Source organism: Chaetura pelagica, unplaced genomic scaffold, assembly GCF_000747805.2.
Source record: "Chaetura pelagica isolate M959 unplaced genomic scaffold, ChaPel_1.0 scaffold45, whole genome shotgun sequence".
Lineage (NCBI taxonomy): Eukaryota > Metazoa > Chordata > Aves > Apodiformes > Apodidae > Chaetura > Chaetura pelagica.
The window spans coordinates 2093818-2118024 of record NW_009953217.1 but is presented as its reverse complement, the minus strand read 5'-3'; the positions used below and the strand labels follow the sequence as shown (position 1 = coordinate 2118024).

The window sequence follows — 24207 nt, the reverse complement described above, 5'->3', positions numbered from 1 at the left end:
TAGCAGCTCCCCCACACACCCCCCAAGCATGGTGCATGTTCAGTGTCTGTTTGCTTTGCAGATGTATATTATGTCATGGCAAAGTCATCAGTGTGACTGTTCTTCCATACAAATATTGTTAATTAAATTATGTGTGTTATTTGTCTGGCATGCTAAATTAGACCAATTGCAAGCAAAGATCTCATCCTTTTTTGGTAGAAGGAAGAGATCTTCTGCAGCTATATATATATGAATATATATATGTATAAAAATGGACAGACTATACATAGCAGTATTTTGGGGAAGTATGTTATATATATATATATGAGTATGTAGAACAAAGTATTAATGTTTTATTATAGCATATGCACATAAATGCCAATTAGCTAGTTAGCACGTACCAGTGTGCTCTTCTCAGTATTATACAGGATACTGCAGGGTTTTTATTAACCTCTTTACAAAATCAGCTACTGCCTATAGCACAGAGCAGAGAAGGTGTGCCTTTCAAAGAGTGGTTGATGGTTGACATTACGGTTGTATATGGTCTCAGTATAATTTGAACTGAGGAAAATATAAGTGCATATAGAGGCTTTGTTTTTTTTTTTCTTTTTAAGCTACTGTTCTCTGTTATTTTGGTGGTAAAAACACTGACTGGGTGCTTTTTTTTTTTTTTTTTTTTTTTTTTGTCCAGTGAAGGTTGTGGTGCAGAATTTATACATAAAATAACTCAGCAGAATAACTTATTAATCTGTTGTCACTGCATCTAGTAAATACAGAATTTATTCCATAAGCAAATTTATATATTTTGGACAAATACCTGAAGTCAAAGTCATTGATCTTAGCATTAAGAATTGCATCAAGTATGCTGAGCCAGGAAAAGAATACAGTGAATGCCACCATCAACATACAAATAAGGGCTATTACTTAGCAAGATAGAAGAGTTGCCTTAGGAAAACAGCACATATTAAAAGACAGACCAAGCTGTACAGTGGAAATTAAAGCATCTCCATAAATTCAATACAATAAAAAATAGCAGTATACATGAACTGATACCAAAGTTACTGTAGTCACTTCATATTTCAGGTTTTTTGATCAGGAGCTGTTACACCTTTATTAGAGGAGGGCTTTCAAATCTACTCAACTGCTAAATGATGAAGGCAATTCAGAACAAATATTACAGATGTCAGCCAGGATTCACCACTGTAGACATTCTTTGAAATACATATACATCTAGTACTTTAAGGGAGGGTCTTGGTCTTTTTTAGGTGACTTTTTGTTGAAGAGCTCTTACAGTTCTGAACAGTGGCTTTGTGCATGCTACTTTCTTTTTCATAGGAAGACCTCTAAATTAAACTAGTGAAGTGATCATGCTGCCTACAGCCTAGAGAGCAACCCTGATTTTTTGTAGCTATCTATCTGAATGGGTTCCAGCTTGCTAACCTACAGCAGGACTGTAAACTAGAGGCAGTGAGCAAACGTCCAGTGTTATCACATGCAACTTAATATATCTGGTGTATCTAGACCACCTTTATGGGAAATCTAATGTGTTGAATTTTCTAGAATTACAACAAAGTTACAGCTTTGCAATGGCACACGGTTTTTAGGGGTAGGAAAAGTGAGATGTAACAAGATATGTGACAGTGCAGTGCCACAAATTTCTGCATGAAAAGATCTGAATAGCTGATGCATGCTACTTTAGTGAACTGACAATTACAAGCTCAAAAATCTTAAGCATCTCTATATGCAGCCAATCTTGTACTACAAGCTAGGTATGTACTTCTGCATACATATAAAGTGTTTTTCTGTCAGCTCGTTCTATTTACATATGTGTTAGATGTGCATACTCATTGTAGTTTAGAAAAGCATGTGATACTGACCATGAAATAAATGTGTGAACACAACAGTGTTCGTTCTGGTAGTAGCTTATTGCAAAAGTCCAAACCTTCCTGGATTGCCTGGAGTAGAAATAAGATACTTGCAATCACTGGATACTTAGTATCCTCTAGTACAGGAGGTTTTCCTTTATGTGTGTCAAATGCCACACCTCACATAAAAATTAAATATCCAAAATCATGATGACTTTTTTCTGAAATAAAAACCAGTTGCTCATGCATCACTGTCATGTCCTTTCAATATTTGTGTTGAATGAAGCATGGTTTGAGAGTCAAGGCTGGTTTTCATTTAATGGAAATTGTTATAGGCCCTCACGGCTACTACAAGGTACTTCAGAGTAGCTGACTGTTGATGTTCTAAGCTCACTGTCCACTACAGATGAGAATTTTCATGAAGCATTGTTGACACTAGCATTTGCTCATTGCTGTTAGAATTGCAAAATGTATATGAATATCATGATTAAAAATAGAATCAGAATGTAGCCACAGTGCTAGAAAAATCTTGCTGCTTCAAAACAATATGTGATGAAACCAGTTTCTTTTTACCAGAAAAAAAAAAAGGAGGCTTTTGTCAGGCTTATTTGCACAAGCTTTTGGGGTATGGCACTGATAACATTACCCTGAAAGAACAGTTAATGGTCTTCTGGAGCAGCTGATTGACACTGAGGTTTGAATGTGGTAATTGAGGGTTTCTTTGCTAACCGTAACCATCCTGTTAAACAACATATTGGAATCATGTTCCTTCTGTAAGGTATGATTGTAAAGCCACCTGTGGTTGGCGTTTTGGTGAGGAAACTGGAGTGGTTTACAGGCTTGTGGCTCAACACTTCTGTTTGTGTTTGTGACATGGCACTTGATAAGGAAGATCAGTGTGACTTCAGCTCTGCCACAGATGCTGTGAATGGCTCTGAGCAAAGCAGTTGGCATCTCTTCTACTTATTTTATCTGCTTAGAAGATGAGAATTCAGACCAAAGACTGTTTTCTCCATGTATGATAAATCCCAAAGGAGGCTTCTAGATGCTACTTTCAATTATTTGATAGTCTGCATCATGTGTTGTTGATCTATAAAAAAAATATTTCCAAGCTCAGAAAAACCTGAATTGATTCCAAGCTTTTTTGGAATAACATTTAATTTTCTAAACTTTCTATTGTGCTCATGGGTATGCTTGTTTGGAGTGATAGTTTTCCTTGATACCTGCAGTGGTTTGATAGAAACATTTACAGTGCAAAAGTCAGGAGAGGATATTACCATGAAGAATCAAGAGGAAGGCATTGCAAATATAATAGCATGGCACAGTGTGTCTTCCCTCTTCTCGTTTAATGACAATTAGAAACCATCTTCCATTTTTTCTTTAAACTTCATCCTGTAGCAAGCTCTTCAGTGTAACACTTTCCTTAAGGCCTGATCTAAGCACAGCCAGCATGTGAACCCCTTTCCTTCCGTCTCCGCTGGGACTAGACTGATTTGTTGGGATTTTTATTTTTTTTTTTGCTGAGGAGCATGAATAATTTTGAAAGACAGCTTCAATTAAGTACACTGGATGTGAGGGGAGAAAAATTACAGTAAAACCCCCTTGTCAATTTTGGAAGGAAAAAAAGCCCTTTTTGAGCCAGGTTAACTTGTTTTGAGTTGGTTTACAAGATTCCTAAATAGAGACTAAATTCCTCCAGTCAGGAATATATTCTGTGGCTGCACTGTTTCAGCTCCTGGTGGATACTCTGTCTCATTTTTATACAGTTGAAAAATGTAATTTGTTACTTCTGTATGCAATACCATTGTGCCTTTTCATTGACATGGATAGTGCATCTTTAATAGCATCATTGTCTAACTGCTTAAAATATTCTCTAATATAATTCAGCAGAGACTTTTATAGATCAGTGCCAGTTTACACTAGGAAGGATAGCTCAGCACAGTATCTCTGGGAGTGTGCTAATGGGCTAAACTCTTACTAAAGACAGATAGAGGTGATGGTGCTTAGAATTCAGCTGGATGAAGCTCAGAGTTGTCACTAAAACAAGCAATATGTGGTTGAATCTGTCCCCTGTTTACTGCATTTTCCCCCTTCTGTGACAGTCACAGTTGTGCCTATTTGTTAAATCCTCATTTCTGTTCTCCCCATTTCCCTGCCCCCAATTCTGCATACAGTTTGGAACATCAGGAATATTCTCTGTCAGTTCCAGGGACGCATTTCTTCCTTTTTCTCTTGTTTACTGCTTGCTAATTAAATTTTGTAGGTGGCAGTTTGAAATCTTAGTGGGCCGTGTCACGTGACTGCTAATGCTCTGCAGATCTCTATTACATAACCTTTAAGTAGTTTGGGAAAATGTGCTTGTGTCATACTGGGCCTGACATAAGGCTCTGACTGAAGCCAACAGCCTGATCAGATTTTTTTTTTTGTGTACAATGACTGTAGAAATCTTGTGGATGGTTTGTTCTGGCACAAGATTTGTGCCCTCAGTTGTCAGGCCAATTGTCTTATTTCCCTGAAATGCTTTGCAGTCTGCACTCGCTGCCTTTCCTGCAGGGTAGAAGAGGGGAGGGGTTAGATTTAAACACGCTGACGTGCCAAGTAATGACCAGATGCATCTTAAATGCAGTGTGCTAGGATCCCTTCTGTGTTCCTGATAGGTTTGTTCATTTTAGTTTTGAAGTGACCAGAGTACAGAACAAACATAGAAAACCTCTCAGTCTGTCCCCCCACTCCCTCACCTCCTATGGATCTTAATTGGGTTCTGGTGCATTATGCAAAGTGAAAACATAAATCAGTAGAGAAGTTAAAAAAAATGCTATGTAGGAATGATCAATTTTTAATGCATGGTAATTCATTAGGTTGTTGTTTTTGCAAAAGGAGCACTTTTATAATTGACAGCATTGTATCCACTTCTAAAATTATAGCTCCTCTTGCTTTTTCTGAACCAGGATCACCTTTTGGTTCTACTTCACAGACAGTTTCACATTTTTGTTGCCTAAAACATATTAATAATACACTGTCTAATGCAGTTTAGGCATTCCGTTGTTGGTGGACCAGCTCTGTGCCCTGAAGAAAGTAAGTGTCATTTTGGTTTCCTGGCCAGGATATGGGCCTCAAAGCTGCATCTTGTTTTTGGCTCTGACCTTTGACATGCTGTGTGTTCTCAAATAAATCACAGATCTTTCTGCCTCAGTTTCTTCATCTGTTGGGAGGGCTCACTGGCAATGAGCTGCTGTAGCCTTGCAACAGAAGTTGCAGTTCTGCAACTGGGAGTAGAAATAAGATACTTGCAATCACTGGATACTTAGTATCCTCTAGTACAGGAGGTTCTACTGGGAACAAGTAGATGAAATTTTGGGTGTTTGTTGTTTGGATTTTTTTGTTGTTGTTCTTTGGGTTTTTTGTTTGTTGTTGGTTTTTTTTTTATGAAGTCAGATTTTCAATTTTACGATTTCTTACTGAAATCTGTGCTTGTGTGAACCTACACCTTGTTCTAGAGTAGCCCTTAGTTTGTAATGGCAATTTTCAGTAAAATCTCTTTACAAAGTGCTTAAGAATGATGTTTGATACAATTTTGCCCATTTTGTAGATCAGAAGTTTTCCATGTGTTTCAGGTTTATTTGCCCCAGGTCTTTGAGCACATCAATGGATATTGTTTGCAGAGTCCTGTCCAACACGTCCATTGTATTGCTTCCCATAATTAAATGTTGTATAAGGAGGGGGAAGTAATGATCTTCTAAAAAAAAAAGGGTTTTTTTTGTTTTCCTTTAAATTAACTAGCTATTTTAAAATGTGCTACTTATAGGAAAGTTTGTGAGTGTATTAATTATCTTAAAAATTACTACTACCGTAAGTCATGGTGGCTATAGTAATTTTGTCTGTTCTCCTAGTGGCAGCCTGCCTACCTACTGGGTATACTGAAACTACAGATGTTTTTATTGCTGGAAGGGGTATCTCTTGCTCAACAGTCTTAAATCATCTACAGAAATGTATGCACAATACATTTCCTGAGGTTCAGTAGCTTTGGCTTATTTTAAGATTAAGTGGGTACAGTTAATGCTGCTGTGTTATCATGGTTATTTGCTGCTGGAAGAATTAGGATGAGAACAAATAAGCAACTCTACAGCACTTTTGTGTTTGTGTGATAGGGCAGATGGGTACAGCTAATGCTTTTGTGTTTAAAGGGAACCTGTCATTAAGTCAGTTGTTTCTGTTCGTAATATGCATAGATGAGCTCTGCAGGATCTGAACCTCTTCCAGTCTATGTGCTTTACAGCCATAGAGTGAGAAGAGGGGTGTCACCCTGGCAAGCTCTGTCCTTCATTGTTTCAGAATGCAACAAGCGACTGACCTGAACAAATGAGTGTATGAAACATGAAGACTTACAATAGAAGATGATCTTTTCTTGCACTATCAGCAATAAGCCAATGTCTGTCTTAGGGGAGCTGTCTGTGCTCTGTCTTGCAAGTGATGAGTGTTAGGGAGCAGCAGCTGTGGTGGGCTTTCCTTGAGGATTCCTACCAGGAAGGAAATACAGGGAAAGACAAGAGTAACATCCTGTATAAACAGTTGATAAAGGAGAGAGAATTTGGAAGGAGAAGTAGATGCTTCATGTTGTACCAAACTGTCAGAGCTCTGATGGCTCAAATGGACTTAAGTTTATTTCCTACAATGGTGGTAGGTCTCACCTTTTTTTAACTTTCCTAAAGGTGAAGTATCTCATGCAACCAGAGTAAAGCAACCCTGCTCAGTGACTCCTTTGTAGATATTGATCCCAGCTGTCAGATGCAGATTAGAGTTTTGACAGCTTTGATATTGATAGGTACTAATTACCATAAACCATAAATGTTGTGCTTAGCTTGCATTTTATTCTGCAAAGAGGGAGGTGTTTTGCACACAAGAAAAGGTGTTTGTAGCAAAGCATTCACTTCCACTGGTGGCCTTATCATTTGTACTTCCCCTTCAAAACTGAAATTCACAAGTAAGAAAACTGGACTGTCTTTGACATCAAATGTGCCTTGAGGATAAAAATTATCTTTTGTTTGTGGTGTGTAATAATTGCCAAGAGGGCAGAATTTTCATAGTAGTTATGACTCTTAGAAATTTGAAGGATGTAGCACTATGTAATTTGGTTTTATTATCTGCAACATTTATTAAAATATAATTGACAAATTACTCTGGCATTAACAGGAAGAATGATGCATGCCTGTGAGCTGCAGTCCTTTGAAAGGTCCATGCTGCTCCTATTATCAAAATTTATTAATTTATTGGAATAATTTCAGGGCTGAAAATCAGGTTTTCTTTCATCATGGGTCAGTGCAATATGCTTTTTTTCAGATAACTGGTAAATATTTTCTCACATGCATGAATCCCAAAGTTGTAAACCAGTCCAAGTGTGAGTGGGAAGAAATCCATTTGGATTTTTGTAGTCACATCAAACTTACTTAATGGAAGAAGGTCCTTGAAACCCCCACAGGAACATTTATCTATCACTATCTGTCATTATTGCATTGATAATAGACTACTACTACATAAATAATACAAACATCAAGTAAATACTTCAGAGGAATTACAACAAGATCCTACTGTGTATTGCACATCTCTTAGAATTACCATAAACATTGAAATGGGGAGGAGAGGAATGTAAGAAATGAGCTCTATTTCCATCAGGAACAACTGAGAGAATTTATGTGTACTGTGAAATACTGCCTTTTTTTTTTTTTAGTGTAGAATTTATGTTCAAGAAAGATGAACTGGAACAAGCAAAAAGAAAGAGCCATGTGAATAAATTAGGAATTTGAACAGCTTATGAAGGAGCGGCAAAGGAAGTTATTCTTTGTAGTCTATAGGTGACAAAACAACTAGGTAATAGTCTGATTTAATCACTACTTCTGCCTCTTAGTTTTTTTAAGTTGAGCATGTACTTACCACTTAGTTCTCCAATTCAAACACCAAATGATTGTCAAGATGATAGAAGTGTTGAAAAAAGTTATAAAGCTGTACCTTTTTAGGTATCTTTTAACATCTGTCAGCCTAAGGTTTAACTTAGCTTCTGTTTTTACCTTATCTAAGTATTTTGTGGACTTTTACATTGTCTGAATTCAGTAATTCTCAATTAACCCTCTCATCAAAGTGCTACATGAATGCTATTTCTCTAAGAAAACCCTTTTTACTTCTGCAATCTTTACACGGTGCCTGTGATATTTTTCTCAGTGGAGGTGACTCAATATTTTTAAATGCAAAGTTTCTAACTAAAAGATTCTGCTTTGGAAGCCATACATTTCTCTAATTTCTTACTGCTGTAATATTTGCTGCATTGTGAATATTTCTGCTATTCTTTTTTAGGGTTTTCCTGGGAAAAATAGATTCTTATTTCAAATTGCTATACCTGTGGGATCAAATATGTTGGGTTATTATTTATACTGTCTCAAGAATATGTGCCATATTTTATTTATGCCAAATGAAAGCAAATCATAAAGATGTGGGGTGGGGGCAGTGTCTAGGGAATTTAACACCTTAACAGCAGACCCAGAGGGGAACATCTGTTACTAAATTGAAGAGATGGGGAATTGATTTGAAGAACATAACAGTTGATGGAATTCATTAGTGGCCGTGTAAGAGTGATTTAAAAGATACTATATCTTCATGCCAAACAAATGCAAGGCATCAGCAGTCTCTGCATGGAAGGCAATAGATAATTAGTTAGTGCATCTCACCACATACCTTGAGCTCACACAGTTCCTTTTTTTGGCAGGCTAACAACGAGGGTAGTAGCTTACCCATCAGCTGTGTCTTAAATGCAGGCCAGTTCTTGGCAGCCCACATTAGCAGAACTCCTGATGAGCTGATGCATGCAGGTTTTTTGCCTCTGCTTTTTTGTCTTTGTGGTGGATTATGTCCAGCATGGGGCAATCCTGTGTATCAGGACTCAGTTGCTCCCAATATACTTGGGATTGTGTGAAAGTCACTTAGGGTTCTGTTTATTTTAGAACTAACCTGGAGATTTCTGGACTTGCCTATGGTGAGCTAAACTTGTCTCTGTTCCCCTAGCTTGAATAGTAGAGGTGTAAGCTTTTAGCCTTAAAGCCTTCAAACTGTAATTTTTAGGAATACTATGGCTAGGATCTGAGTTATGCAGCTCTGTAATGGGTGATGCATAGGAATGTTACATTTGCTGCCACAATCTTAAAAATAAAGAAAAATAAAAAAGTCTTTCTTTGGCCTATAGGGAATTCTCCTTGTCCTAAAGATCCTGTTGAGAATCAAGAGATTGCTGGAGGCTTCTAAGAAATAGTGCTTCCTGAGAAAATCAGGCCAGGACTTACCTTTTTATTTAGAATTTAGAAAAGAAAGTGTATTTAAAGGCTTCCATTCTCTTTCCCACATGAACAGTGGCAGGACTTTAGCGTGCTGTCTGCACTGGAAGTTTATTATTGTAATCACTCAAGCTGCACATACTTAAAACATTGAAGGAACCAGGCTGGCAGCAAGCCTAATCACTGTGCAAAAACAAACCATACCACAGCAATATTAAGCTTTACTGTCTGGAGCATTCGTAGCTTCCCTCTAGTATGCTTATCTAAGCTTGCCAGTGGAACATGCAAGGTAAAGGCTTAAAGGAGACGTAGTGTGGGTTTTTTGTTTGTTCATTTTTATTCACGTATTCCAGTCTTTCAACTAATGGCTTTCATGCAGAATTAAAATGAAATGTGCACCAATATGCTATATGGAAGGTAAAGAGGTGGAAGGTCAGTGTGAAGATTGTATTCAGATACCTCTGGATGTGTTGTTCTCTTATACCAGGAAGGAAATAGCAGTACAGGGCTTGACAGCAAATCACTTAGAGGTAGTGTGGTGCTCTCTTTAACATACCAGAACTCTGTCCAAACAAGGGCTTCACAACCTATTTACAGACCTCTCAAATCTGTCACAGTGCAAGTGAGACTTTCACCAGCTGACTCCAGCTCACTCTGTTCTCTTGCCTGTGGCTGCTTCTCTGTTGTGTATAGCATGACATGGTGTGTTTCACTGATGTCATATGCTCAGTACATCTTATCAGCCTGACTTGCTTCTTCCTGCATTCCTGTGTGTCTCTGAATGGGACAACAGAGCAGAAAGGGGTCTGTGGGCAAAATGCACCTGGGAATGTGCTAGGTAGGAAAGCTTTTATCAGAGGAATTGTGCAGATAGTGCATCAGCCGACAGCTGTCTTGGAATTTGGCCTTTTCTGTTATGTGCCCTGGTTGTCTTGCTCTTGTCACCATTTCTTGGAGAGAAGCAGCAACTTTCTCTGTATGTACATGTGTACAGTCACAACATGATTGTGTATTCCATGTTATGGAAGAGGAAGGGTAGTTTCCTGAACTGCTTCAGTCTTGACCTACCACTTGAACACTCCTTTTCTGCCATTCTAGCATATATGAGGTCATAGTTTCAATGCTACCCCAGTACTTGCATCAGTAGTTAGAAATATATGTTGCTTGTGTAAGAGAAAGCAAAAAATTTTATAGGAAAATTTCTGTACAAATTCAAGACAAAATAAAAGTTTGTGGTGCTCAGTCAGTCTAGATTGCTTTAGACAGAAAATTTATATTAACAGCTTACACTGGCAGTGATAGAGAAGTAAGATATCCAGGAGAAATAGAATATGGTTATGAGGAAGAATATTGTAAGCTTCAAGGAATTTTCAAAGTAACCACATTCCTTAAATGATGGAAAGCAGAAAATTGCCACGAATCACAGTTTCATTAAGTGGATCAAAGAGGAAGACAGAAGTGACCTGCATATCATCAGTTCTATCCTTTTGCTTAAACAGGATGCAGATGGAAGCTGCAGAAAAAGAAAATCCTTTAACTAATCTTCATATAATTTGATAGGAAAGTCAAAGTAAATTGATTCTCACTTCCTGGGCTTAATTCTAGACCTGTGATAATTTAGTCATTTAACTTGCCTTTTTTCAAAGAGCTCCCCTGAAAAAGGGCAAGTGTCAGCAGCTATTATAGGCACAGTTTCATATGAAATGAAGGTGTAAGCATGGATGTATGTAGGGTTCAGGTGATCTGTTAAATGAGTCATAAGAAGGGCAAGTGGGAGGTCAAAGTAAAATTGCTGTAAGTCTAGCAAGAGAAAGACTAGTTAGAGCACCATCACAGAGAGACCATGACGAATGACTAGAGCTTGGGCAGTACTTTAATAATAAGTTATAAAAATTAGATGGAGAAAGAATATTTTTAGTATCTGTCTTAAAGTGGAGATAAATTACCTAAGTGCTGATCTTTCTTTCCGTTGACTGTAAGAGGGCCCAGACAACTAGATCAAGTGGAGGCTTTTCTATACCTCTAACAAGAGAGAAAATAATTTAATGAAAATGTACATATTCCATTTTGTATTAAACCGTGATTGATTTTTAATATCAAACAACTTTAATCACTATAATTTGAATACATTTTAAAACATGTTCTGATAAATATTGAAACATCATTAATAATTTCTGTGTAAATGATTGAAATGTCATACTATCTGGAAAACCAGTTGTATTTCTTATAGGAAGTGCTGTCCAGCACCCAAAGGCTCAAGTCTGATGTTAACGCGCCTCTCTCTAATTTTATAGTGAAGCAGCCCCATTTTATACTCCACAGGCTGAAAATCTCTTTTGATTAGCCCATTAGTGCCTGGCCAGGATGACAAATTGTTCACCTGTAGAGCTAAAGCTGTGGACTGCAGTGTTTTTGGAACGCAGGGGGGAAGCCTGCAGTGCTCAGGTGGCTGTGCTGTAGGGCTAGTCTGTTTGCTAATGTTTTTGGCTGCATATGTAGGCACAGATCCAGTGAGGCTGATGACAAAGACTTGCATTGGGAAAAAAATACTTTCTCTCTGCAGGTTCAACTTCTGTTTTGGCAGATACATTTAAACTTGGTTGTGAAATAATTTATAATTATCAACAGAGCCCTGATACCAAGTGATTAGAGAATTAACAATGGTATTGCTCATTACCACAGAAGTCATTGTAAGTGGAGGATAGAAGAATAGTAGACTGCATAATACAGGTTGAAGATGATGTTTGCCTAGTAATGGGAGATTCTGTTATTACCAAAATTATGCATGTCAAACTCAGATGGTTTGGCTATTGAAAGATACCAGCTGTTATCAAATACCTTCTGGTTTTCATTTGGGTTTCAGAATTCTTCATAGAGTCTTTATAGAATCTTTAGTTCTTGTCCTGTTTTTTTACATCAAATGGAGTTAGATGTTTTCCTGGCAGTCATTTTCTCATAAGAAACCACCTCAAATCCTTTTTGAAGGATGTACATTTTATGTTGGTAATACTTAGGACTTAAAGGCCTGATTCTCCTTAGACTTCTGGTAGCATCACTCAGGGATTGTGCCAGTAAAAAAGATATTAGTTATGTGAGTGCAGGGGAAAGAAAAATTGGTCTGGCTGATGCATACATTTAAATAAAAATCAGCAGTCCCGTGGAAAATATAGATGTTATGGTTTCCAGTGTGTGGTTCCTACAGAACAATACTGTACCTTATTCATACATGGTGCTAAAAATTGAAGTTTAAATGTTTTTCTGAATGGTAAAGCAAAAATTTCATTTAGATAGGCAGATTGGTATTTTTCCCAAGAATCACATTTCTTGCTCTTGCCACAGTATTTAGTGACATGTTTTGTGATACTGTGTTTTTTGAGACATATAGTTAGGAGTGCTTTGTAGATGTAAGACACTAATGCATGTATCGTTTGCATGAGGATCTCATGTCCAGAAGGTATCAAAGGAAAGTGGCTTCGAATTTTTCATAAAAAACTTTTGACAGTAAACTGTCACATTGAATTTAGGATAGATTACTGCAGCTAGGAGTTTAACTAATTAAATTTGGAGCAATTTGGCACAGTAGTTAAAACTATGGGACCTCTCAAGTCTGCAGTGCTTTGGATGACTGATGTCAGCTAAAGCAAGAGCCATTAAGAAAATCAGAGTGACTGAGAATGTTGTAAGCTGAAAGGGCAAAGCAATGTAATACTAAGTGCATGAAGGAGAGAAAAATTAAGGCAAAGATATAGAGAAGTTATAAAATACTTTAATGAATAAGATTTTGATCAGTGTAGCTCCTATCAGTGCTAGTTTTTGTGAAAAGTTATCAGTTTGATGGAATAAATGCTTATAGAATATCTGCTTCAAAAAGTGAAGAGGTAGCATAGTGATGGTTGAGTAGAAAAGAGATGTCATTTATTTATTTACCTTTCTTATAAAAGAGGTAAGGTAGGAATAGATCCTAGGGGCTCCTCTAATGCCATACCTGGTGCCCTGAACTACCTCTGAAAGTTTTGTGGTAACTGTAGCGTTGGTTTTTTTTAGTATTTATAATTCTTAAAAAAGAAATAAAAATCCCAAGCTTTAGCTAGCTTTTTAATGTTTATTTGGAAAGGAGTAGCTCACTTTGCCAGGTAGTTCACTTGTCAAATCAAAATAAATAATTTTTTGTGCAATTTTGCCATTGGTTGCTGTGTGTATTCTATTGCTAATCAAGTGTTTTTCTTGAGTCAAGTTTCTGTTTTTATTTTGTTATTCTGGTGATGTAGACTATGGGATGTTTGTGTTCCAGTGCTGTGACTGTGTGCGTGGATAGCCTCCAATATAGCCTATTGTTTTTTCTTACTTTGAGTTGCAAGAGACAAATGAGGTCCAATTTTTAAATTTATTGATTAAAAACTCTAACAACAATCTTCCATTCACAATCAAGAGCACCATTCATTCAAAGCTAGATCTATGTAATTACCCTCAGGCTAAACTTAGCCATTTTTGTAGTAGTTCCCATTTCCTGTCATAATGGGCATTGTTCAACGTAGCTAAGATTGGAAAGATATTTGAACAGAGGTGGAAGGAACCAAGTATCATCAGTGAGTGGTTTTACTGTTATGGACAATTAGGAATCAGTTTTCCAACTTTATCATGCCTGGGTTCTTTTACCTACTGAACTACCTGTGTAATCCATTGTCACTATGGTTCTTCTAAGGTTCTTCTAAGGGAATATAGTGTATTCCCAAGCTGTTTGGCTTGAATATTTTTTTTTTTCCTCTTTACAAAGAGGCTGAATGAATTATGAAAGGTCAGAGGTGCTGAGTCTTTGGAGCCAGGAAGTGGCTTTGGGAGCCATTTTGTATCCCCTGAATCCCATTCTTGTGATCTGATGACAAACATTTCTTACCCGATTATTCTTAATCCTATGAAAGAGGTGCCAGAGAGTCAGTAAATTACTTTTCAGCAGCAGCCCAAAGTATCAGAGGAAGCAATATATTAAAGGTCACAACCCTGTCACAGCTAGGCCAGAAAATTACTCTGACATCACATTTTAAGCTAGCCTTTTTGCATATCACCAGAGCTCATGTTCAAAAGTAAGAGGTGTGGGGTTTTTAGATGAAATCAACAGGGTCTTCATGTCATCAGCTTCTTGAAAAATTTGGCTACTTATTGTCACTGACTTCTTGTCACTCAATCTTTTGTGCTTCTTACTGTTCTACTCATCTTTATTGAATCAAGCATAAAAATAAAATTCATAACACTACCTTGAAAATAAAAGTCAAGAGCTGTAGAGTAGTTGTCAACTTCCTCATAACGTAGAGCAACAGGAACTACAGACGTCTGTCCCGTTCTTAGCTCATCCAGAAGAGGGCAGCGGCAACACACCAGTCATTTCACTGTGCTCTTACAAAAAATGCAGGTGGGTTTCCTTCAAGATGGTAGACCTTGTGGAAGACCTGTACAAAAGATCGAGTACCGAGACAGATTTTGTAACTGAGTTAAAGCATATTGATAAGTGGTGGGGTAGGTGTGCTGTGACCAAAATTTGGGCCAATCAGGAACCTCGTAATAAATAGGAAATGCAGATTCTAATCTGTAGAACCTAATGTTAAAACTTCTCTGGCCCTAGCATCTGCCCAAGTAGAAGAAGAGTTCACTATTTATATTGTCTAATTAGAGGCAGTTAAATAAGGCCTTTTTCCTTCAATCTCGTTAGTACCTCATTCTTACTACAAAAATTTTATTCACAAAAATAAATTAGAAAATTCGTTGCTTTACTTGAGTAATATTCCAAACTTTTTTATTTTCTTTGAATGTTTTATTGAAGGAAACACTTGCCTAAAAGGGAGATTTTATATGTCTTACATTAATATGCTTTGAATGGATATTCCAGCTAGGAATGCTGAAATGGCAATCTTGAAATTCTCTGATGCTTCACAAATCCCAAACTGGAAACAGAAAGTGTTGAGAATAGTGAATGTTCATGAGTTTTAAAGCTAACAAATGGTGTGAGTGGTAATGCTGGGTTTAGGAACAAAAAGGAACATGATATAGCATAATTCTAGGTACATAAAATTACTTCAGAGCAGAGGTCCACTTAGTTCAGTAAACTTTCTTCAGCTGTGAACAACAGCTAATCAACTTTGCACAGCAATCTCTTCACACACACATGCAAGTTAACTCACTAATTGGGCTGTTACAAATATTTACATGAATTTTTGTCCTAGCTGGCACATCAAATATTAGTGAAGGCTTTTGGCTGCTGTGGTCTGCAAAGCCTCTTTTTGGAGTAATCCTGGGAGTGGCGCTTCATGTGGCTAGAAGGTAATTTACTAGATGACCAAAATGGACATATTCTATATTGTGTGTTTGGAGCATATTTGGGGTTGGTGAAAAGGAAGCGAGCACAGATAAAAGGTGTTAAGAGTTTGACCATAGGCATAGTGCATCTTGCTGGTATATGTTGTAGGCTGGTCACCTTGATACATATGATCTGGGTTTTTGGGTAGGAATTGACTGAATTCTGTGAGTTTTCTTGTTTTTCTTATGGTGTTGAGTAGAATAAATTTCTTGAAAAGACTTTTCAGTAAACTGGATTTCAAACTAGAAGGACAAGTATAAATCTAGTTTGGTTAATGAGACTAAAATCAGGCAGGAAGGGAGATTATCTAGCAAGGACCCTTAATCTGCTAGGAAATAGCTCTGTTGCTTGTAGAAAGCTCAGTTAATAGATGCAGCAGAATCTGTAATGTCTTTGTTTGCCCTCTCAACTTTGTAATGTATGCAGCTCTTTCTCTTTTTTTTTTTCTTTGTTATAATTTAATTTTAAAAGATTCACAAAAATGAAACAGGATTCCATCTACTGCTGGTTGCGTTGTCATAATCTGAAACTAACTTTTTTATTGGCTTTCAGTGACTATTAAGAGTTCTCTGTCCCATGACAGACCCCAAAAGTAACAGGTTTCAGGTCACCTTCTGTATCTTGATTCAGAAATTATTAAAATGCCACATTAGTATTCCTTTCCTTCATCCAGATTTTCCTTTGGTGGAATATCTCCCATGTCATGAATATTTTCAGGGTTTCCTATATTGTACATGCAGAGCTGTCTCATAGCTGTCAACCTGCAATTACAGCTCTCCCTTATAAATATTTAAATGGCAGTTCAGCTTTCAGACAGAGTACACCAGTGACAAAGATCAAGCTTTCTGACCTTTTGTTAATTTGCTCAGTGAAATAGGATTCTTTTGGTCACATTTTTTGTATTTAAGAGAAGAAATTTGCATGCAGAGAGGAAACAGTCTGATGAGACCCTGGCAACAAGTTTTGGTGATCACAGAGATTTGGAGGGGTAGGAGGCAAGTTAAAAAAAAAAATTACCAATAGTGTGTAGTGTAAAGTAGAAAGAAATAGTAAAAATAGCTCCCAAGTTTTAGGATCTAATGATCAGAAGAAAATGACTGTGCTGTCTGCAACACTGCAGTAAGGAAGAAACATAAATTAGCTTTTAGCTCTCTTCTTTGAGAGGGGAAGGAGGGGAAAAAAGTATTGACTAGAGCTAGTTAAAGGTAATGGAAGAACAGAGGCTCTTTCTAGTAATTCCAATCTTCTCTTTCACTGAAGGCCATTGAAGAGCAGCACCTTTGCCTTGTGCCCAGTTAAAAATATAAAATTCTTAAAAATTCAACATAGAAACTTCTTAGGAGACAGAACCTCTCATGTCTCAGATCACATGCCCACTAAATAAGACAGATTCTGCAGGTTAATGGAGAATGTTTTTGGGTTTTTTTCTTGAAATAGTACCATTGTTGCAAAGGGATATTAATCTTTTTTATTAAAATACCAAACAGCAAAAAAATGCTGTTAAAAAGGGCAGCTTTCAAAGAAGCAGCATATCAATTTCATGGCTAGCATATCATAAATTGCAAAGAAATTTGCTCTGGGAAGAACCACAAACTATGATCACAGTAAGGCATGAAGTTGGAAAATCTCAGTTATCATTTCGAAAATGAAAGAATCTGTTCTGAAAAATACGCTTTATACCCTGAAAAAAGTAATGATTCAATTAGAAAGTAGAAAATTTGTGCAGCAATACAGGATGGACTTTTGGCATCCATAGAAACAAATAGGTGAAAATTCATACAAATCTTTGTGTATATAGATAACTCTTTCAGTGATAAACAGGCTTGTGTAAGTCTTTTTTATAGAGGAGTAAAGGGACACTCAGTATATCAGAACAATTGTTTACAATTGTTTTCATTGCCAAACAGCCCCCACTCATTGATTCAGACTTGTACAAGTAAATTAGAACTTGAAAACATCCTGAAAACAGATTTGCCAACCTAGCTGCACCTCTCCAATCAGGTTACCTTAATGAACTGAGCTTCTTATGATACATTATCTATTCTGGAATTGACACTCCTTGTCTCAGTATTGAGTCTTGTTTTCAATGTCAGGACAGGATGTCTTCAGTTTATGATAAAAGTCTGATGTAAAGATTCCAGTGTATTCTCCCTGTGTATAGATAAAAGACCTGCCATCTAAACTTAGCTTTTGGAGAAACTAGAAAACTTTGATCAACCTACAGATTCTTAAAATTGACAGAAAACTAAACAATTAAATATGTAAATATAATATCTAATTAATTTGGTTTTCACAACAAATCAGTCACTGTTTTGTAGAACTTAGCTAAAATTTTAGTTTTCTCTGTATTTATTATGAATTTATTATGGATATTTAAAAGGAAGGAATGCTTGAAATTCTTGGAGCAGAGGTTAAGGCTCGTAAAACACTGTGAAAGCTCTTGTGCTAGTCTTATAGTGTTGCAAGTTGCTTTTTGTTTCTTACTTTATATGCAACCATGAATGAATGGACATAGCTATAAAGTTGATTAAAGAAGGGACTTAATTAAGGGCTGTAATTAAACTAGTGGAGGAAATTACAATGGAACTGAAAACTCAGAATGAGCCTGTGTGATGTAAAGGCTAATAATGTTAAGGCAGTAATCTCTATGAAATAATTGATTCTGTAGCTATTAGTCTTTTCTAATGACATTAAGGATGAAGTGGCATGATCTTGCTAATTAATTTGTTTTGTGAATTTGAAATATGAAGTATTAGTACAAAACTGGGGATTGTTTAATAGACCAGAAAGCTCTCAACTCATAGGACAAATATCATCAAAGTATTTCCATATTTTCAGTTATGATAAGGGTGGAAAATACTATTTGACATGATACTAGAAAACTAAAACAAACTTGTGTTGCATGGTTTAGCCTTACTGATGAAAAGATGACAGGAAATGTGTTCTCCAGGTGGTGTTTGAAATGTTTTGTGAGGACTTCATACTATTATTGACACCAAACCTGGTGTGTGGACTGTTTCTAAGAGCATTAGTGTAGTACCTTTCAAAAGTTTATTTTCATATTAAATTGAGCTCTTGTCTGTTAGTTGAGTATCACCTTTGAGCTAAAGAAAAAAAAAAAAGAAATGCAAGAGTGAAGAAATAAAATTATTTTCATTCCTCCTCAAAGAAACATTGGTTGTTACTATCCCAGTCATGCAGAGGTTCTCTTATTCCAGTCATTGCTTTCTCAGGCAAGACACTTCATGTTTCTTTCTGCCCTCTGATTTCTCCATGACAGCTCCCTGCTTTCAGTGAACTTTATTCTGACACATCTCACCTACACAGCAACTACTGACACATCTCTGGCATGTTGCCAACCTATATTCTGATATGACAGAAAATAGCCCCTCTTTTCTTGCAGTCAGATCCTGGTTTTACAGTGCAAGATGAGGAAGCAGTGCAGCAGAAGAGGAAAGCACATTCAGAGTAGAGAAATTAGGTCTGCAATATTGTTTTACTTTTTGAGTCCTTTTGCTTAACAACAAGTGTCTTCTTGCAGGACAGTAATTATTTTGCAAGTGATTTTTTTAAATTCCTTGAGCAGTAATTTTCGTAATTCCTCAAGGCTTGCTTCTTAGGTACTACTATATTAAAAGTGCTGTGTTGTAGAAAGCCTGTTATCTCTTCTCCAATTTCTTCCCGGTTCCTGTATATATAATTTACAGATAACCTCAGTCATATTCCTATGTCAGTGGATTTGAAGATCAGCTGATTTGATAAGATTTGGTGGTAATGCAGAATTTTAATAAATATCTCATTGTGTTTTTTTTTCTTTTGCAGTTAAAAAGTAAAGACTGCAAAGCATGTGAAATGATTTTTCTCCTGGCAAGGCTGCATGATGAATAAAGTGTGTGTTTGTGTATCATTTGTAAAGGTGGTTGCCTGCAGCCAAATCACTGCACTGTGACCTTGACAGGTGTTATAAACTACACAAGGTCAGGCATGGGCCAGACTGCATATCCAGTTGAGGATCATGTTATAAAGTGCAGGGCTTCATGCCAGTAGAACAGAGAAAGAGCTGGAATGTCTTTTTGTCTCCTTCCTATGACAGAGAAGGATTGGTTTTAAATTAGCATGAAGATTCCAAAATATCAAAGCCCCAAATCAGAGGATGAAAGTAAAAGCAGCCATTTGTAAAGGATCAATTATTCTTTCTCTTTGTTAACAGAAGCCTTCCTGAGTGAAAATTCTATAGTGAGTATTATAAGCATGTATCTTTAAGAGGTCATTTCTTACCTGCATGAGTAGGAATAATGTAGATAGTAGAGCTGCAGACTTGTGAAATTCCAGTTGACTCCTTGTTGTTTCTACTCAGATAGCCCTTTGGAAAGACTAGAATTTCAGAGGAATGGTAACAGCGCTGTTTGAAAAGCTGATTAAAAATCCTCTGCTTAAATACTGAGTCTTGAACACTTTAGAAACTAGCCTGTACCAGAATTCCTGTACTTGTGAGCTTGGATTTTCAATACCAGTGCCCATAAAGCATCCTACTGCCCACTGACACAATCCTTGCAGGAAAGATACTGGTGTGAATGTGCTTCACTTCATTTGTTTGTTTTTAAGAAATAATGCTATCTCTCAAAAAAAGAACTTTGGTAAACTCATACTGCAGTGAAGTGATGTCTCAAAACATATCTTCCCCTAACAAAAGGCTTTGTTATTATGAAACAGAGTTCTTTAGCAGTCAGCTTGCACCTTAATGAGTCATTCAGATAAACAGGCTATGTGAAGCCTTCCAGTGAAGATTGAATTACGATCCTGTTCAGCTGACACAAATAAACCAGTAGTTCTTCTCAGGAAACTCATCAATAAATAAAAGATCCCTGTGCTTGCAGGCCCAAGCCTAACAGAAATGTAAGGGTGCATGTTTTTCAGTGTGATTTCGCATGTCCTGTAAGTACAGCCTTGATGTTACCATCAGAATTAGATTGGTGCTGATGAAGACATCAAACATTATGTAAGTAAAGACATATAAAAATAGATGGAAATGTGGGGGTATGAGTGGAAGTATCTATCATTAACTCTGAACAATCTGTTAGACAATAATCTCTGATATTTAGCTTGTGCATATCAATTGCAATTCATATGCATTGCCATTTTGTGTGTGTAGGGGCACTATGCAAAGTAATTTTTAGAATTCCATTTTAGTGAAAAATATGAGTTATAAAGTCTTTGGAAGAACTTAGTCATGTTTATCATCTACCCAGGCCAATAAGTATGTCAGCTCTTCTCTGTTGTTACATTACAGTTTTTAGCACAAATTCAGATTCCAGAGTGTGTTGTGTAAGTTCACAGTTTAGCAGATGATACAAGATTAGTAAAACAAAAAAGGTGTGGGAGAATTTATTGGAACACCACCCTGAAGATGACAGTAACTTATGTGTGTCACCTGGCTGAGTGTTACTTGGTTTTCATAGGTACTGAAACAGCTAAGAATTTTGAGGACAGCTGGGTACCTTTGACAAATGTTCATAGTGAAGCTTTTCTTAGGCATGAGGAAGAATCACAGAGATGCTTATGCAAAAAATGTGGCTGTTGAGGGGTGAAAGGTGGAAATGTTGGTTCGACCGAGGTGGGAACTGATACCTTGGTAGTTTTTAACAGCATGTCAACAGGACAAGTGCTGTTTTGTGGGTGAAAGGAAGCTGATCCTTATGTAGTGGAAACAGCCATCTATTAATTATTGTCCATGAAGTGGAGAGTCCCATAGGTATCTTTATATGTAATCATCTTACTGATTTGCTAGGCTTCTTCTGAGAGTAGGAAGAACAAGTTAATTGCATTTTATGCTAGACTTCACATCAAACTTCAATTTGTGTAAAACTGTCATAATACTGATGCTGTGTTACTTTGTTTTTAAAATCCTTTTTTTATTTTTAAAACCATTTTCCACCATTTTTCGTGTTTCCTGAGGAAACAGCTTAAAATGTGCATGATTCTCGCTTACTGTAGGTGGTACTAAAAAGTATTGTGGCATAAGGAAGGGAAGATAATTTTGCTTGAGGGCAGAATGTTTTTGTGGATGTCATTAAGCTAAACTGTAAACAGGATCTTAACCCAAGATCAGTGGGAATTTTTCCATTGGTTTCAGTGACTTTGGGCTGTGTCTGTTTCAATAATTCATGGGGTCTGTTTAGTAATTTTGCAAATGGTGTTTTATTGTTGGCCAGAACAGAAAGTGCTAAACAAAGGATTAAGTAGTTTTGTACTATCCTAAATTCAAGATCTTTTAAGGTTCCTCAGAAACACCTGCATTTCAAATTACCTTTAAATGTAAATGTGTATTCAAGGTGGCTGTTCCCAAACCTTCTTTAAGAAGGAATTTGAGAATATTGATATTGCTGATTTTATCTAAAAAATTTTGAAATCCCTCTAGTAAGCACTGTGTGTTATGTGGGTGAGCTGGCAAACATGCCCCCCCCACACTTTCCGGATATCTAATGGTACTTATCATAGAGTCATAGAAATACTCAGGTTGGAAAAAACCCGTGGGATCACCAAGTCCAACCATCATCCCTACTCTATAAAGTTCTCCCCTAAACCATATCCACCAACACTACATCCAGCCGACCCTTAAACACAACCAGGGATGGTGACTCAATCACCTCCCTGGGCAACCTATTCCAGTGTTTGACCACCCTTTTTGTGAAAAAAAATTTCCTAATGTGACTTTAAAACTTTTCTTGAAGCATGTCCACCCTTCCTGGACTCCTTTGTCCTTCAAGGCAGCCTCCCAAGGGACTTTGTCAATCAGTCTTCTGAGCAGGTCAAAGCATGCCCTCCGGAAGTCTGAGGTGGCAGTTTTACTAACCCCTCTCCTTGTTTCCCCAAGTATCAAAAACTCAACAATCTCATGATCGCTGTGCCCTAGACAGCCTCCAACTTTTACTTTCCCCACAAGATCTTCCCTGTTCACCAGGGAATTATACTTTATATAAGCTTTACTGAAATTTTATTATTAATACAAAGAGATGTCCTGACCAACTTGCAGACTCTAATGAGAAAGATTAATCCAATTTTTTTTTCTGCTTAGTTTTATGTCCCCACATTTTATGAAGAAAATATTGAAACAGATTATTTTTTCATTTTATTTCTGAAATTAATATCCTGCAAGGGTCCAATGATCACTCTGTTAAAGTCTTGTATTTGAGGTTTATGTGGGACTTGAAACTTGTTGCTTGCCGTGACAAAATGTTTATTAGCAAGGCTGAATTTATGAGTTTAGAATGGCTTCTATTGTATGCAATTTATATTTAACCATCACTTTCAAGTAGCTTTTGGGGGCACGTGCAATGAAAACCATGTTAATGAAATATGTTGTGTTATAGGAAGAGTGACTGCTAGTCAGCTAGAACAAATGCAGTATTAACAAACTGGTCACTTGTTTTGTTTCCTTCTACACAGTTTGGAAATGATCCATCATGTCTGCAGCCTGCAGCATCTCAGAAAACATTTGATCAGACCCAATTTTTAGAAGAGACCCAGCTTTCTAAGTCACATGTCTCCACCTTAAATGAAGAGCATCATCACTGGCAGCTTTTAGTAAGTCCTGTCTTTGCATTTGATACTTTATGGCAACTGATTAATTTAAAGACAAGTTTTGCAGTACATGATGCTTCTGTTGGTTGGTTGGTTGTGTGGGTGTGTTGGTGTTTTCCTTTATTTGCGTTTACACTAATATCAGGGGGTTGAGGCTTTCTGAGGTGGACTGTTTGTAAGGAGGGTTTAGCTTCACTGTCTTTGTAGCAATAGGGTTTGTATTGATCTCTAAGAATCTTACAGTTACTGGGCAGTAGTAGCCTTCTGGATAAAGGGTGAACTTTGGACACCCAAACCAGCCTCTATTTAAAACACTATTGTTTACGTAAGTCTTGTAGTACAGCTAGTGAGAGTATTAGATACTCTGATGGCAGGATGAAAATTTCCTAACAACATATTAAATAATGTTTCTTTCATACTGTAGTTACAGTACTTTGGGGGCAAGTTTTAACTTACCATTCATTCGTATTTAGTTTTTCATTAATTGCCACAGCTATATCAGTAGCAATAACTTTTAATCATTTACATTTATGATCAGAAGAAAAATGTTCAAATTTTCATTCTGGTGCTGTATGCTTCAGCAGTGGTTTCACTGCAAGAGAAGAAGTCCTGTATTTTCATAAACAGAGACCAAATTTTGATCTACACACAAATGTTCCCTTGGCCTTCTGTCATTAGCTTTCTGTGTACATAAATATAACAGACCTGCACCAGTTACCTGTTAGTTACCAGGCAACAGCAGCATTTGACAGGGCCTGCAGCTGCAGTGAATGACGTGCAGCTCCATGATTGTAAATTAAGGTGCTGTGAATTTTGAACTGAGGTGGATGAAAAGGACATTAGTGTGTTCATCATGGTAGCAACATGTGAGCAGAGTTTCTAAAATAACAGCAGTTTGCTGAGATTTAGCTCTCTATCGTATGTTCATGATGGAAAAACTGTAAGTGCTTTTGTCTTTTGCTATATGTAATTTTATCTAAAATACACACTGGACTCCATTTAAGCCTTTTTGCCTCTCTGCAAAGCAGGAATCTGTCATGCTTTCCAAAGATTTGCTGAGCTTCAGTTTACTGAGGTCAGAGCACTAGATGTTTTCAATAATAGGAAAAACTGGGCT

General features: G+C 37.0%; 2 protein-coding genes across 2 annotated transcripts in view; both read left to right on the top strand.

Moving 5' to 3' along the window:
* RIMBP2 (RIMS binding protein 2) overlaps positions 1–24207 on the top strand; it is a 109724-nt gene that overhangs the window by 523 nt on the left and 84994 nt on the right. The gene's annotated exons all lie outside the window — the stretch shown is intronic.
* Positions 1–24207, top strand: part of LOC104388770 (peripheral-type benzodiazepine receptor-associated protein 1) — a 70565-nt gene that overhangs the window by 12312 nt on the left and 34046 nt on the right. The gene's annotated exons all lie outside the window — the stretch shown is intronic.